Raw genomic sequence first — 14,984 nt, forward strand, 5'->3', positions numbered from 1 at the left:
ACAATAAAAGGTTAATGTAATGGAAGCAAAGAATAAAGCAATACACCTATAAGAACAGGGATGAGATAAAGTGTTGAACTTGTGCACCTAATTGTTGGAAACCTATATCTCTAATCAGTGGGGAAGATGTCAAATTTCTCGAATGATGAGGGTCTGGATTTGCTAAAATGGGTTCGCTTTCCTTGTGACTTTCTGGCTAAAAAGCTCTTACACAGAAGGCTGCTGCTTTATGATTTTACTGGCTGCCTTGCTACCTGTCTCTACAGTAGAAGCACCCCCGCCTCCTTAGGGCGCAGGGTAAAAGTGACACATCAACAGAGGGACAGGAAACAGTTCTCACATTTTTAACAGGACCCACCGACTCATATCATGTGTGATCTGGCTGAAACATATCGATTACTCCAAGCATCTTCACAGTGCTTCTAGTATATGTACAACTTCCCCATTCAGCAGCAGTATTGGTTGCTCTATTTCAACCTGCAGGATCAGTCAGCCCCAAGAAAGCAGTAGAATCCATTTCAAATAATAATATTTCGGACACAGGTTTGCTGGGCAGCCTGGCTTTAACAGCTGAAGGAAACCAACTCTTTCTTCGCGCTTATTGCTATTCATGCTTTTTGCTGCAGACTGGCCCTTAATTATTCAGCTGAATAAATTACCTATAAAGCAGAAAGTGGAGTCACGGCATGCCAGGAGGGAGCAGGCCTGTCAGCTTCAAAGGGCCAAAACCTGCCTAGATCCTGTGGGCTTCACTCCACTTAACACCAGTCACTAGGTATATATGTCTAGGCTTTCATAAGCCCAGCTTAAATGTCAGGGGGTAGGTAGCTCCCAAGTGTGGGGCTCAATATTGAATGGAAATCACATTTAACTCAGCCTGCATGGCTTTAGTGACCTTCATTGGAATTAAGTGAAAAGAGGTTGAGGGAGAGGTCAACATTATGGCCAACCTAAGATGATTCTGAAATTCTCTCATTTAAATATTGTGGTGATGAGCAATATTCTTAACATAACACCATTTGGATTGAATCAGAGGCCTGTCTTCATTTTCCCATACTTCATTTGGATTTACATGTTACATATTAAAAAGTTGGTTAAGTTCAAGACATATTTCTGCCAATTATGCGACACGTTTGTAATTAGTTTGCCCATTATGCTCTCAGGAGGTGAAGTTGTGGATTATATAAACACATAAAGCTACACTTTTCTGCAAGCGATCTTAATACCTGCAATATATTACGTACAGCAGTGCTTTGCATTTAAAAGACATGACCAGAAGCTCCACAGCGGCTCAGAGTGTCTGGGTGGGTAAACCATATGACCCCAGATACTCCGCTAGTGATTTCTGTCAAGGTGCTGTTGAGCAATGTGCTTAACCCCCAGCGGCTCCAGTGGAGCTGTCAAGTGTAAGAGAAACAGCAAGATATTATGTGGTTGCCGTGGTTGTCTCCCAGGTGTGAATGTGTGTAACTGAGCGTGGTCAGCAAACCTTCCCCGGACAGATAAACTTAACCAGATGAATGATGTTGCGGTGCGGGATCTTGTTACCCGAGTTGGTCTGGTGGGCCTAAGAGGCTGGGTGTTTATCACTTTCAAAATACCTTCTTCATACATTCTCCGTGCCCGCCTGTTCTGACTCGTTTAAGGCCGACATTTTTTATTCCAAATTTGAGTGTTTGCTCAAGCTTGGTTATTTTTTGAACTGTAATGACCTGCTTAAATTGAAAATATATAGTCTATATGTGCATATGTGCAGTAGTCAGTTTTTAGGGGTAACACTTTAGGAATTAGTTTTAAGGAAAAAGGCTTGTTCACTTTCTTGCTGTGGGTTAGGTGAGAAGATCGATACCACTTCCATACATTAGATGGGAGTTAGGTGATCTCATCTAACTGCTGGCAAGAAGGCGAATAAGCCCACTTCACAAAATGTCAAACTATTCCTTCCACCAGGGACTTGAGCCCTCAATCAAAAATGTAAGTGTGAGTTTGCCCTTCAAGTAAGCTCAGAGCTAAGAAATATGAGAAAAGCCTTGTGGAGTTTCTGACAGTTTGGACTGTGGAAGTAAACCTGCACAAATATCCATATAAAGAGACCAGGACCAAGATTCAAACCCAGGAACTACTTGCTGTAAGTCCATCTGCTTTTAAAAAAATAATTCAAAGTGATTATGTTATGCCTGGGCTGTTCTTTCAATCAGTCCAATTAATGTGTAATAGCATTTCACACTGTACTTTGAATATCCAGGTCTGCTATTGAATAATGGCGAGTTAGCCTCGGGGGCAGAGTGTGTCTCTCTGGCCTGAGTGTCTTCAGTTTGACAATGAAAGCTAAATATGCCTCACTAATGTCATATAAATGCCACTCCAGACTCCCGCTGGCACTGTAATTGCCACTCTGACTCACTGCGCACCATGTCAGAGCCCACTGACAAGTAAATTACATAATAATGCAACACTAAAACTGGAGCTCAAAGCTATTCGCTTTGGGTAATCAAACAATGGTTACAATAATTACACATTTCTGCTCCGATTTTTAATAAAGAGACAGTAGCGATGACTAGGATGTAATATGATCCAAGTAAATAACAAATTAAAATGCGTGGTAACTGATTATGAGCTGCTTGATTATTAGGTGCTTTTTCAACCCAAAGGAAAAAGAGGAAATCTGTTAAATTGGTTCAAAATGCAAAGTGAGCTGAGTGTATTGGCATGATGTGGCTAAATGTGGCAGAACTGTTTCAGGTTTTGTTTTTAGTTATAGGGTCGCACTATCATCAAAAAATTTTATCAGGCACAGAAACATTCTGTCCTATTTTAGATGTCTGCAACAAGACACAACATGCTGTCACTGCAAAACAGAAATACACAGAGTCTGATGAGAGGCACGTTATACTTCCTGATCCACCTACTGTGACTACCGGATTGGGGGCCAATATCATCACTGCATTTCATTCCATCCATCCATTTTCATCCACTTATCCGAGGCCAGGTTGCGGGGTCAGCAGGCCGAGCAAAGCAACCCAGACATCCCTCTCCCCAGCAACACTTTCCAGCTCCTCCTGGGGGTCCCTAAGGCGTTCCCAGGCTAGCCGAGATATGTAATCCCTCCAGGGGATCTGGGTCTGCCCCGGGCCCTCCTACCACTGGGACGTGCCTGGGACACCTTCAGCAGGAGGCGCCCAGGAAGCATCCTAGTCAAATGCACGAACCACCTCAACTGACCCCTTTCGATGCGAAGGAACAGTGGCTCTACTCTGAGCTCCCTCCGGATGTCCAAGCTCCTCACCCTATCTCTAAGGCTGAGCCCAGCCACCCCACGGAGGAAACTCATTTCCACTGCTTGTATCCGCGATCTCATTCTTTCGGTCACTACCCAGAGTTCATGACCATAGGTGATGGTTGGGACATAGATGGACCAGTAAATCAAAAGCTTTGCTTTCTGGCTCAGCTCCCTCTTAACCACGACGGACCGGCGCAGCGCCCGCATCACTGCAGAACCCGCACCAACCCGCCAATCCATCTCACGCTCCATTCTACCCTCACTCGTGAACAAGACCCCGAGATACTTGAACTCCCTTGCTATTAACAGAGAGAATTAAGTACACTGTTTAGGTGTAAATTGTTACATTTGTTAGACAGAAACTAACATCATCATCATCATCACGATTACATAACCATGTTGTTGCAGTGATGGAAATAATGCTGAAGATGTGTAAATTTACCTCAACAACCATTATAGGACACTCCCTCTGCCCCATTCAGGGGTGACCAAGAAACAACATGAAAAAGACTCATCTTCCCCTACTCCCAAACAGCCAAGAAGACAGACTGCTGAGGTGTAACGACTGATGTGTTTATTTACAAGCTAGTAAAAATGATGGAGTTGGAAATAACTTCAGAGCTGGCTAGGTCAACATAACACAGAAGACAAATCTAAGTCAGGAGGTGACAAATGCACTCTAATGAAAACAAAGAAAAGACACTTCAATTTAAATAAACTGAATTAAATAAACAGAGGAAAGCAAGATTAAAGGGATAGTTCGAGACTTTTGAAGTGGGGTTGTATGCAGGCCAGCCATAAGGAATTATGAACAGGGGGACAGACTTTCCAGATTAGTCCCCTCAGTCACACCCATGTCAACACCACCAGTGGTGCATAGACCCCCCTTGACTTCCCTGATGGCAGGCCTGGTCGTATGAGGTAATTATCCATAGTGTATTACATACAGTCGATGTTGGTCAACACAACCCCAGTTTGGAGAAGCAGGCAGGACACGGTCATGGAAGCTAAGCAGTGTAGTGCCGTAGACGGGGTCAGAAGCAAAATGCATTTTAGCCATCTAAAAAAATGAATAACAGTGAAAGTGTTCATTATATTGAGAACATTTCCACCACTTTACCTTGCTGCAGACAGCTCTTTCTGCAGTTCCCCAGCTACGCTCTCGTCAAAGCTACCAGACTCCATTAACCAAAACAGGAATTTTAATTAGCTGAGCACAAGAGCTGCTGGTCTACAGTGGCCTCATTTAGTTAATTTGTTTATCTTATTGTGTGACTCTGCTGAATCTGAACTAACCCTTTTAAACACCAAAGTGACACAGTACCACCAACAAACTAACTGATAGAGGCAGCCATAGACCAGCAACAGCAGTGTTCAGTGATATTAAATTACTGTTTTTCTTAATGGGTTCTGGCTTTGATGAGAGTAATTTAATGGCTTCAGTTCAGCATCAGAAAACGTGTCTAACACCAAGATAAAGCCATAAAAATATTCTCAATGTAGCGTACACTTAAACTGACATTGTGTTTTTTTAGTTGTGACTTTTTTGGATGGCAAAAAACGTTATGCTCCTGACCCGTCCACAGCAGTACACTGCTTAGCTTCTCTGTCACTACTCCTGTCTGCTTCTCCACACTGGGAGCGTGTTGACCCCCATCTACTGTATGTAATGCACTGACTTTGGATAAGTACCTAATACAACTCCACGTATCAACACATTCTCACTCCAACCTCATTGCATTTTGACGTTTGGTTTCTACGTCCACATATGACGTGCAAGGTGCCCTGGGTGTGTTGATTGTTGGTGTTCTTGGACACCATGTCAAGTTCTCTCAAGATACACTTCCGTTTTCACAGGAAATTTACAGTCTCTTTCAAAATAAACACACTACATCGGTACAATGCCATGAATGAATTTTTTTTTTCCTTCAACAACAAACACACGTGGTTAGGTTTAGGAAAAAAGAACAGAGTTTGGCTTTAGAATCTTACGGGACACAAACACTACTCTCTCGGGTGAAAGTTGTGGTTTGTTGGACCCACCCATTACCCCTCCTGCCCGCCCCACTCGGACTTTCGCTGCCTTAACTTTTGTACTTGTCTCGCCATGTTTCCCCCTGACGCCGCCAGGCACCATTAAATCATAACGGCAACCAGCCGTGTATCATGCCGATGTTAAAGGATGCCTTTTTTTGTTGGTTTCTGACGCCGCAAGTCACTGCCCAAGCATCAGATTTCAACAACTGAGACCGGGCTCCGTCTATCTATCTATCTATCTATCTATCTATCTATCTATCTATCTATCTATCTATCTATCTATCTATCTATCTATCTATCTATCTATCTATCTATCTATCTATCTATCTATCTATCTGTCCACTCAACTAGTATATCTTCCAATGCACAGCTGAGATAAGAACAAGCTTGGCTGATTGGAAACTTCAGCCCATGCAGGTACAGCACCATCTTGGCTCCTTATGTAGTCTGCTTTCATCAGTAAGGAGCCAATTGCCTAAGGGTGCCAGCAGCCAGTTAGCCAATCACGTTTTGTCCTGATATACACCTATTTGCATTAATGGATGCACCCACACTTGTCACACATCTTGCTTTCTCATTTACCCATTGTAATGAATGCAGTAATATGGTTTAATCAGTTGCACAAAGTATAGTGTGATTCATCAGTTTCCCCCATAAACCTATTACGTATCATCTTTATGCTGTTGTATTCTTTCATACCGATCTTTCTGCCTTTGGTGTCATGATCCTAGTTAAGCCATTCACCGTCGTGGGCCTGATTACAATGTTTATTACCCGTCAGCCTACACAAAGCAGAGAATTCAGAGAAAGCAGCAGCGGCAACAGCGACAGCCCATGCAGGCTAATCTGCCAGCCATGCGAGCCTTCAGGGCAGGGTTTGGTAATGTGATTTAGATGAGTTTCCCACGCTGGTGTGTCACTGCCGTCTCCCCTCAGTGCTCCAGCGACAGTCCCTCATTACACACCGTGCCACCGTCAGCCGTATCGCCAACGAGCGTGACAGTTTTTGACACTGGGACACCCGTATTTTTTTTTTCTTGGGCGAAATGACGGAGAGAAATGAAGAAGGGATAGGAAAGGAAAGAGCTTACAGAATTAGATACAATACAATTGGAATTTTATTCCTGTTCACACTTTTAATCACATGCTTTTACATCATTAAAGTGTGTTACAATTTTCATCAACATATTTGACCTGTCACTGGGCTGTAACCCTTGAAATTGCTTCCTGACAAAGTTTGATAACATAGCTGTGCTGGGAGAAATTTAAACCTCTATAACATGTACACTCTGATTCAGGGGCTCTTTGGATGGGACACTTAAAAGAATACTTAACCCCACATGGGGCGGCTGTGGCTAAGAGGTAGAGTGGGTCGTCGATCCCTGGCTCCTCCAGCCTTGAGCAAATTACTGAGCCCCAAATTGCTCCCAATGGCTGTTTCATCAGTGTGTGAGTGTGTTAAAAAAAACCCAACAAAACTGAGTAGCAGGTGGCACCTTATATGGTAGCCTTGGCCACCAGTGTATGAATGTGTGTGTGAATGGGTGAATGTGACTTGTAGTGATTTACACCCCTACCAAAAACATGCATTATCTTGCAGTCAGCCCTTTCCAACAATGACTGAATGTTAAACCTATCTGTGCTTCCATTGTGAGTGGCGGTAAGAAAGGGCTGACTCTATGCGCATAGTAGAGTATACTATATGTCTATGGATAAAGTTTGTGTTTACACATACTGCAAGTAAGTGTGACAGAGTGCCTCAGCATGTGACTGTTTGTGTATGGTGAGATGAATAAGTGGCAGTTTAATACTCTCCTTGCCTCAGGGTTGGGCACCGAGGCTTTGGCTGTGTGCCGGCTGCAAAAAATGGCTCTCCTTTGCCTCCTACCCCACATCCCTCTCCCTGTAGAGAGGCTGACTGAACAATGCCATGTTCATCTCCAACAGAAGAGGCTGGGGCTGAGGCATGAATGACAGGCAGCTCAACCTGTGTGTGTCTGTGTGTTAAAATATTTGTGTGTCTGTGTTTATGAGCGAGCTCCCTGTAGATGTCAAGAACAAAGCAGCAAGTGACTTTCAGTCAGTCTTCATTAACCCCACGGCTAGGTTGTCAAAACGCCTGTGTATCCCTTTGAACTAAATCAAACAAAACCAAACTGCCAAGAGTATTACTCGCAGTCTTTCCATTTAGCTCCAGACCAGACATCATCGGGAAAAATATTTGGAACAAAGAGGACTTTGAGAAGTCAGGACAAGGGCAAATTTCTTCATTCCTTGCCCCTCTGGTGTTCTCCTACTCTAGTCTCAATCAGAGAGCCTGGTTATCTTCACCAACCAATTATTTGATTAGAGGAAGGAAGGGTTTAAATCATTTAGGCCACTTCATAATAAGGACGGGACACTATAGGATCCCAGAGATCTAGCAAACACCACAGGGCTAAGCCTCAGCATGACGGGATATGATCTAAAGAGCTTCCAAATAATTTTAACCTCTCAGACACACACACACACACACACACACACACACACAGACACACACACACACACACACACACACACACACACACACACACACACACACAGATTTCAAATCTAAATCAAACTTAGATCAGAATGAGCTCTTGATTTTAGTCATGGAAATCAGAAGTAACACTTCAAAGACAGCAGCTGCACTTTTCCTGAACAGCTGTGTCTCCTAGAAATTACATTTGTATTTTACTAAACTACTGTCTTAATTGCGTTGTTGTGGCAATGTAATCGCTGCCTGGATTATGTTCTGAGACAACATTTCTTTCAGGTAAAAAAACACTACAATGTCTACACCACGAAGGCTTCAGAGGAGGCAGTTAGTGAGGATGGTGCGCGTACAAAGCGTTGGATTTTGACACCAGAACCCCAGGCTCGCGGCTTAGGCAACAATCACTGCACTGTGAAAAGATACTGTGATGCAAGATTGCCTACTTTGGGGGAAAACAACTGAAATACGTTGTCAATGAAGATTTTTCTGGAAACTGACAATTCCACAATTCCAGTAAACATTTTGCTGATATGTTCAGTATCAACTTTTTTGTGACTTGCCAGGCACGTTCATCTGCAACATTTTCTCATTATGTTAATAATGGCATTATATAGTGTTTCAATTTAGTATATAAACATAATTTTTGGAGCTAGGGCTGTCCAGAAAAAATGGCCGCTGCTGGAGTCGGAAAAAAACAACAATAGAACTAGAGTCAAGTCAGCTCGGCAACGTTTTGCCTTTCCTTTAAATTGTGTAAACCACAAACACATTGTTGACTGGAAAAATTTGCAGGCTATTCTACATGCAGCAGCCATACACAACCTTACGCACCACGACCAATATGACAGCATGTATTCGCAGGCATAAAAAAAAAAAGTAGATTTGACTGGAAAAAGAACATTCATATAGATAACTCCAGCCACTAGGATCTGGTGGCTTTTTGCAAATGAAGAAACTTGAGCGGTTTCTGTAAAGTATTTTACCATCTAGTTGCTCTTCTTCTTTTTGATTTCATATTTAACAGCTTGTGCCCAATTGACCAGTAAAATAGGTTATTATTTCATTTAAAATTCATTCATTTTAAATAAATTATTTAACTTAAAGCACATTGCCTCAGTGTGGTACATTGCAAAAAAATATGGCAATTACATCACACTTGATACCAAGTAACCTCTCTTTTACAGAACAATATGAAAATGTAAATGACAATTGTGAGGATATAAAACCAAGGATGTTTTCATCTCCATAAATCAAGGCTTGATAGTCTGACAATGGCATAGCCGTCAGTGCTGAAGAAAAAATATTGAATTAAAAACTGAATCCACTCGTAACCTTAAAATCAAAAGTCTAATATAATAATGGATTTGGAGAATTGTGAAACCCCTAATATTCACAGTTACTGTACTTTACACACAATGCTTGACATTAACCCTAGGGTTAATACATATGCTGTATTAGTATGTGTTCTCCAGGACACTCACTCCAAACAAAATCTTCTGTTGAAAGAGCACGTCTTCCTTTAAACTTAAGAAATTCAAGGCTACAACAATTTGGAAAAAAAATAAAGAAGATGGAAGCCTTTTTGCTCTTAAATCATCCACTCAAACCACATGCCTTTGCCTAATTTTAAGACCTTGCAACTCGAGATCTGGCAACATGCAGCAAAGTGGTGGCTTTGAGATCAAAATGACACTGCATTTGGCTTCAGTCACCACAGAGTGTGCATGCTGCTAAACACTGCTTTAACTGTGGATGATACATAAACCTTGAATGTTAACTTCATGTGAAGAAGAAGACCAAACTGTCTGTTGCATCAGGGGAAGAAAAAGCCCTCTTTTTTCACAGTATTTTGTTTGTTGGTGTAAAAAAAATGGTGGACCAGAACCACCTCTAAATCATCTTCTTCCTCTGGTATTATTTGCTGTAACTCCATAGCTGGTGTTGTACTCTGTAAAGTACTTGATGTTTACTTGAATTTCACGCAGACTCCACTATCTGACATTGATGTTTAAGCACCATCAAAATGATTGGACTTTAGGTTGCAGTGAATACTCAGCACTGTGTTTCATACCAAATGACAGAATATCATTGGCAATGTGAATATATTGCAATAAAATACATGGCTGTAAAACACAAATGAAACATAACAAGGTTTCCATGTGCCTTTTTAAATGCAGAACATAATGAGTATTACATAGAAACATCCAACATATTCTCAGCCTCAAACTTCATAACTTTCATAGTGCAGGATGTGATGCAACAGGAAAGCAATGGGTTCACATAGGCTATTGATTTCAAACTGAAACAGGTTAGGTTCTAACAGCTGGATGCAGACATTAATATTAAGAGGAGACTGTGGGGGTACTGATGTTCAAAGGAAGCAGTGGAAGACAGGCCCTACTGTAAGTTTACTGGGTTATCTTTCAGCTGCATGATTATTGGTTGTGCCTGTATACATGTCCTATGTGTAGTATCTGTGGATACCCTGTATGCCTCTTCATAAAAACTGGATTTATTTCAGTGGTTGTTCCAGGCACAGCCAGGAGGGCCATCGAGGGGGGTTTCTGTGAACACCAGGTACACCCTGACAACAAGACGTTACCTATTCAGGGTGTTTTTCATATGTTAATGTACAAAGAACAAGATACAGTCACATCCTAAAAAGAAGGTTTCATCGACCAAATGTGAGAAATTGAAATGATTTATTTTCATTAATATAAAAAGTTTTATTTAATGCCAGGGAAGGGACACAGTGATAGTTTGCTGTTATGGAAGGTGATTTGTTTTAAGTATAAATACATTAGAAATAATTTTAAAAGGTTTTGGGCTGGACAGACAAGATGTTTAATCCAAAATCTGAATAAATAGGTATAACCTTTTGGACATAGTCTCATTTCCTAGAGACACAGAAGGTTTTATGGATACATGTCCTGCTACTGGATTAAAGTGCTCTTTCAGTGGGTATTCTACAGTCCTAGACTACTGATAAAACATTGATAGTAATAGAACAAACACACACTCTCAAGTCTTCTCTTAAGACTTTGCCTCGACCTTTTTCTAATTCATTCTTTTACAATAATTTATTTTACTACCTTGTTTTACCTCCCTGTATACATTAACTTGAAAGGAGAGTTCTCTTAACCATGCCACTGTCAACCTTCTTAGAGGGTGCCACTTATGTCAGTACCGTTCAGTCATGCTCACTGTACCATCCTTAGGGGTTTTGGTTTAAAAAGTCTCACCAATTCAAGAATCCACCATCAGCCTTTTGACAACTTGTTGGGTTTACTTAATACGACAATCCAATCAACTCATGACCATGTCATCTTGCTTCTTCAAAGACCCCTGTAACATTCCTGACACCTGGCTGAGACCAGTCTACTCCATACCCCACAAAGCTTTTGATGCCTTGTTGGAACTCTTATTTTCAAAGTTATGCTACCATTGAGGTGAACCCACAAGCTGGGGAAGCCATTTACGAAATCTGAGAGGCGGCCCTCCAGTGGCGGGTCACGGTATGTATCTTCAAAGGTGTAAGTCAGGTTTAAGCCGAGAACATTGGTTGTAAGTAACTTTGGTGTGTGTCCTGTTTTTTTTTTCTGCAAGGAGGTGAGGTTTAGTGGCCACTGTGAGACTGCCATGTGACAGGTTTCAGTCTGTGCCCATGTAGGTTCTTAACAGCAGGGACACACAAGTCCATCTCATGACCAAGTGTTGAACAGGACTGATGAGAAAAATCTGACATACTGGACACTGTAAAAGTTAACTCTGGGGTCGACAATGTTGTACGAAGCCTAATATCACCAACATAAAATATTTCTGAAATGCAACATGCAAGAGAAGTGTTTTTTTGGATCAGAAGCTAACCATTGTGCCTGACCAACGGAGTCTAACCATAATGATAATTCCAACACTACATGTCATTTATGATTACTTATCCATTTTCCCTTGTTGAAAACAGCTATTGCTGTTGTTTGCCATTCTCTAGGCATCCATGATGCCTGTTGAGTCTATCGACCAACCGGAGGCTGTGTTTCTGATGTGTCGACCAATCAGAGGCTGTGTTTCTGACCGCTTTAAAGCTCTGATCTCAAATGCACTGCACAATTGAATAACAGTTGACCTTCTTGTCTTTGCTTCCTCCAACCACCTAAAACCAGATTTTTCATTTTGGACAGGTTTGGCTTTCAGTCATGAAAAAACATCTCAGCCACCTGCCCTTCAGCTCAGAAAGCTTAATGTTAAGCCCTGACACACCTCTGGATGTGTATGACTGAGCCATGTGTCTTGCAGTGTTACACACTGAGATCAGTCCCGGTGGGCAGTTATTCTGGCTGACTGACTGTACAGTGACAATCAATGAGGCTATTAGCAGTGCACTGTTCACTTTTATTCCTCTGTTAAACCCAGTGCTGGGGTTCAGGTTAAACACTTCACCGCCTAATATGTATGTGGTTAACTGTTATCACGGATTAGCATTAAGACTGACAAGGATGAAATGCAAGAGAAGCCACAGAACAGTCACGAATACACCACAAATGAGTGACAGAAAATGAATCCCAGTGAATATTAGAGCTAAATAAACAGTTTGTAGGCAGTAAACAAAACAAACTAAAATGTGTGAAATAACACATTAAAACACACTTCTTGATTCAGTAGTTATTTTGTTTGTTGAGAAGCAGCAGCGTCTTACAAACCTTGTAAAGGACTTTGCTATTAATGCTTACTGACAACACTGCCACCCAGGAAGGCAGAAAAGTCTTTCTCTGATGCAGGCAAATATTGTGTCGGAGTCCCTGTCAGAGTATAATGAAATGGGTATTTATGCAACCATGCACACAGTTCAAACTGATGCTAAGCTTGTCGACAGACAGAATCTGTAATCAGTCAACAACTCAGGGCCCTAGGGGACAAGTCGTTCTAATGAAATCAGAGGAAAAGCAGAAAAGCCTCAAAGAATAGAACCCACCAGTCCGCACACATCTTACTATACATTTTCAACTTTTTTTTTTCTTTTTACAATGCCTGATGAGCGCTAACAAGAATCACAAGAAGCAGCCTTCGTACAGTAAGTCCTTTGAGAGATCTGTGGAGCTTAATAGCGAAACGGAAGAAAGCTATATTCAGAGAAGAGTTTTTGTGGGGTTTCAGCTTTCATGGCAGGCGAAAAAGGAAATTAACAAAATGCCAACAGCTCAATGCGGAAATGCACGGACAAGAAAGTCCCTGCAACAAACTCTGCCATCACACTCCCATCAACAATACCTGGGGGAGAACTATGAGCTAATTAATCATCCACTATAACAATACGCACCACAGCACACGCTGGCACTGTGTAGATTATTAAAGGCAAAATAGATCACAACATTATATGTCATTTGATAGTGCTGTTATTTAATACACGGTGAGGTCAATACAAAACCCAGTCATCTTGGTATGTTGAATTTGTATGTTTCATATGAAGCTGATATGTTGAACTATTTATTTATATTTTAATTTTCAGTTTTATGTTGTGATATAACAAAGCCAAACCACTTGTTTACGGTTAGGAAACATGTACTGGCTTACGAAACATGGTTTCTTCACTATAAAGATAACTGGAAATGTCCTGCACTGTTGTTAAAACGTACCCACATTTGTTGTGTGTTGGTCTCAAACAGTGGTCTGCTGCTGTCAACTGCTTGGCAGCCATCTTGCCTGTGTTGCATGCCATCCACCATCCTTTCCTCCTCCTGATTAGAAACTCAGCTCATATACATTTAATTTGAACTACGTCACTTTATAAATGTTGGTACATGACTGTGCGCCACCTTTATTTCAGTAAGGCTGGCCAAAGTTTTGCTCTGAGCTGCACTTTTTTAATTATAAAGGTAGATGTGTGACTTTGATACTTTGATAAAGAAATAAGACCATAAATAAATCTACTCTAAGGCATAATTCTTTCATTTCATTCATGTCCACGCTGAATCTTCTGTTGTTCATCAGTAAACAAAAGCACATAGCTAATCATGCAGGAAGTTGTTATTAAATGTTTCAGTGCAACCAAGGAAACTAGGCTGTCGGAACTGGCAGACTAATTTAATCTATTAATCCCCTTCACTGGCCATTCCTTCTTCTGTACAGCACAATGTGTTTTAAAATCATTCTCAGTGCAGGCATACTATCACAATATCATCCACCATGCACCATAACAGCAGAATGAATCTTTCTCAACTTAATCATGTCCATTATGACATTAAGACTGTACAGGCTCGGCAGGAAATTTAAATGCTGTGACTTATTCCCAAAGATGTTTATAGTGTTTTTGTGTTTGTCTGTTGTCCGTTAAACATGATCACCATGACTACAGAACAGTAGAGAGAGAGCAAGATGGACTGCACTTGGACTGCTCACATGTGCCACCTGGTGGTACTTGGTGTGCACTGCAGCTACTGCAGCTACTCCCACATAAATTACTTCAGGCGTAGCAACATTAATCATGGCAAATGAACCAAGGAACATTGGTAGGATATGTATGAAACGGAGACTGACCCTGACCCTGACCCTGACCCTGACCCTGACTGTCCCTGACCCTGACACTGACTGTAAAGGCCCTGACACACCAAGTCGACAGTTGGCTGTTGGTCAATGTTGGGCCCTCAGTGAAGGTCCGTTGCCCTCGTCGCCCTGGTGTGGCCCGCACCATTGGCCCTCGTTGGTCCTTGTTGACTTTTTTTCAGCCATTTGTCATGTTTAATGAGTGACGCCGGAGCCTGTTGGGGATTGAAATCATTGCTTTTGGCAGTTAAATTCATTGCACCAGAAGATAAATGAAAATGAGGAAAGTAAACAAACAGCTCAAGTCAAGAGAGAGTGAGATCAAAACAGACTTGTTAGATAAATTAAGATTATTTTCTTTGGCCATTGAGCTCTTCAGCAGAAACATTTTGTGATGGTTGGTGTTATTGTTCACTGGCGCACAGTAAATATCCTTTGTTCTTTCAGCACTGGATTGCAGTGCTAATATGCTAACTGGTCAACGAGTGTCATGACCGTCTTCCGATTTCCTTTTTTGAATGATGATTAAAGACTACTGCCACCTGCTGGTATGGCGATTTAATTCCTCTAATGCAGGTGCAGAATGCTGGTTGGCCATTTGCTGTTGTCTTT

This window comes from Epinephelus moara, chromosome 1 (genome assembly GCF_006386435.1).
Source record: "Epinephelus moara isolate mb chromosome 1, YSFRI_EMoa_1.0, whole genome shotgun sequence".
Taxonomy (NCBI): Eukaryota; Metazoa; Chordata; class Actinopteri; order Perciformes; family Serranidae; genus Epinephelus; species Epinephelus moara.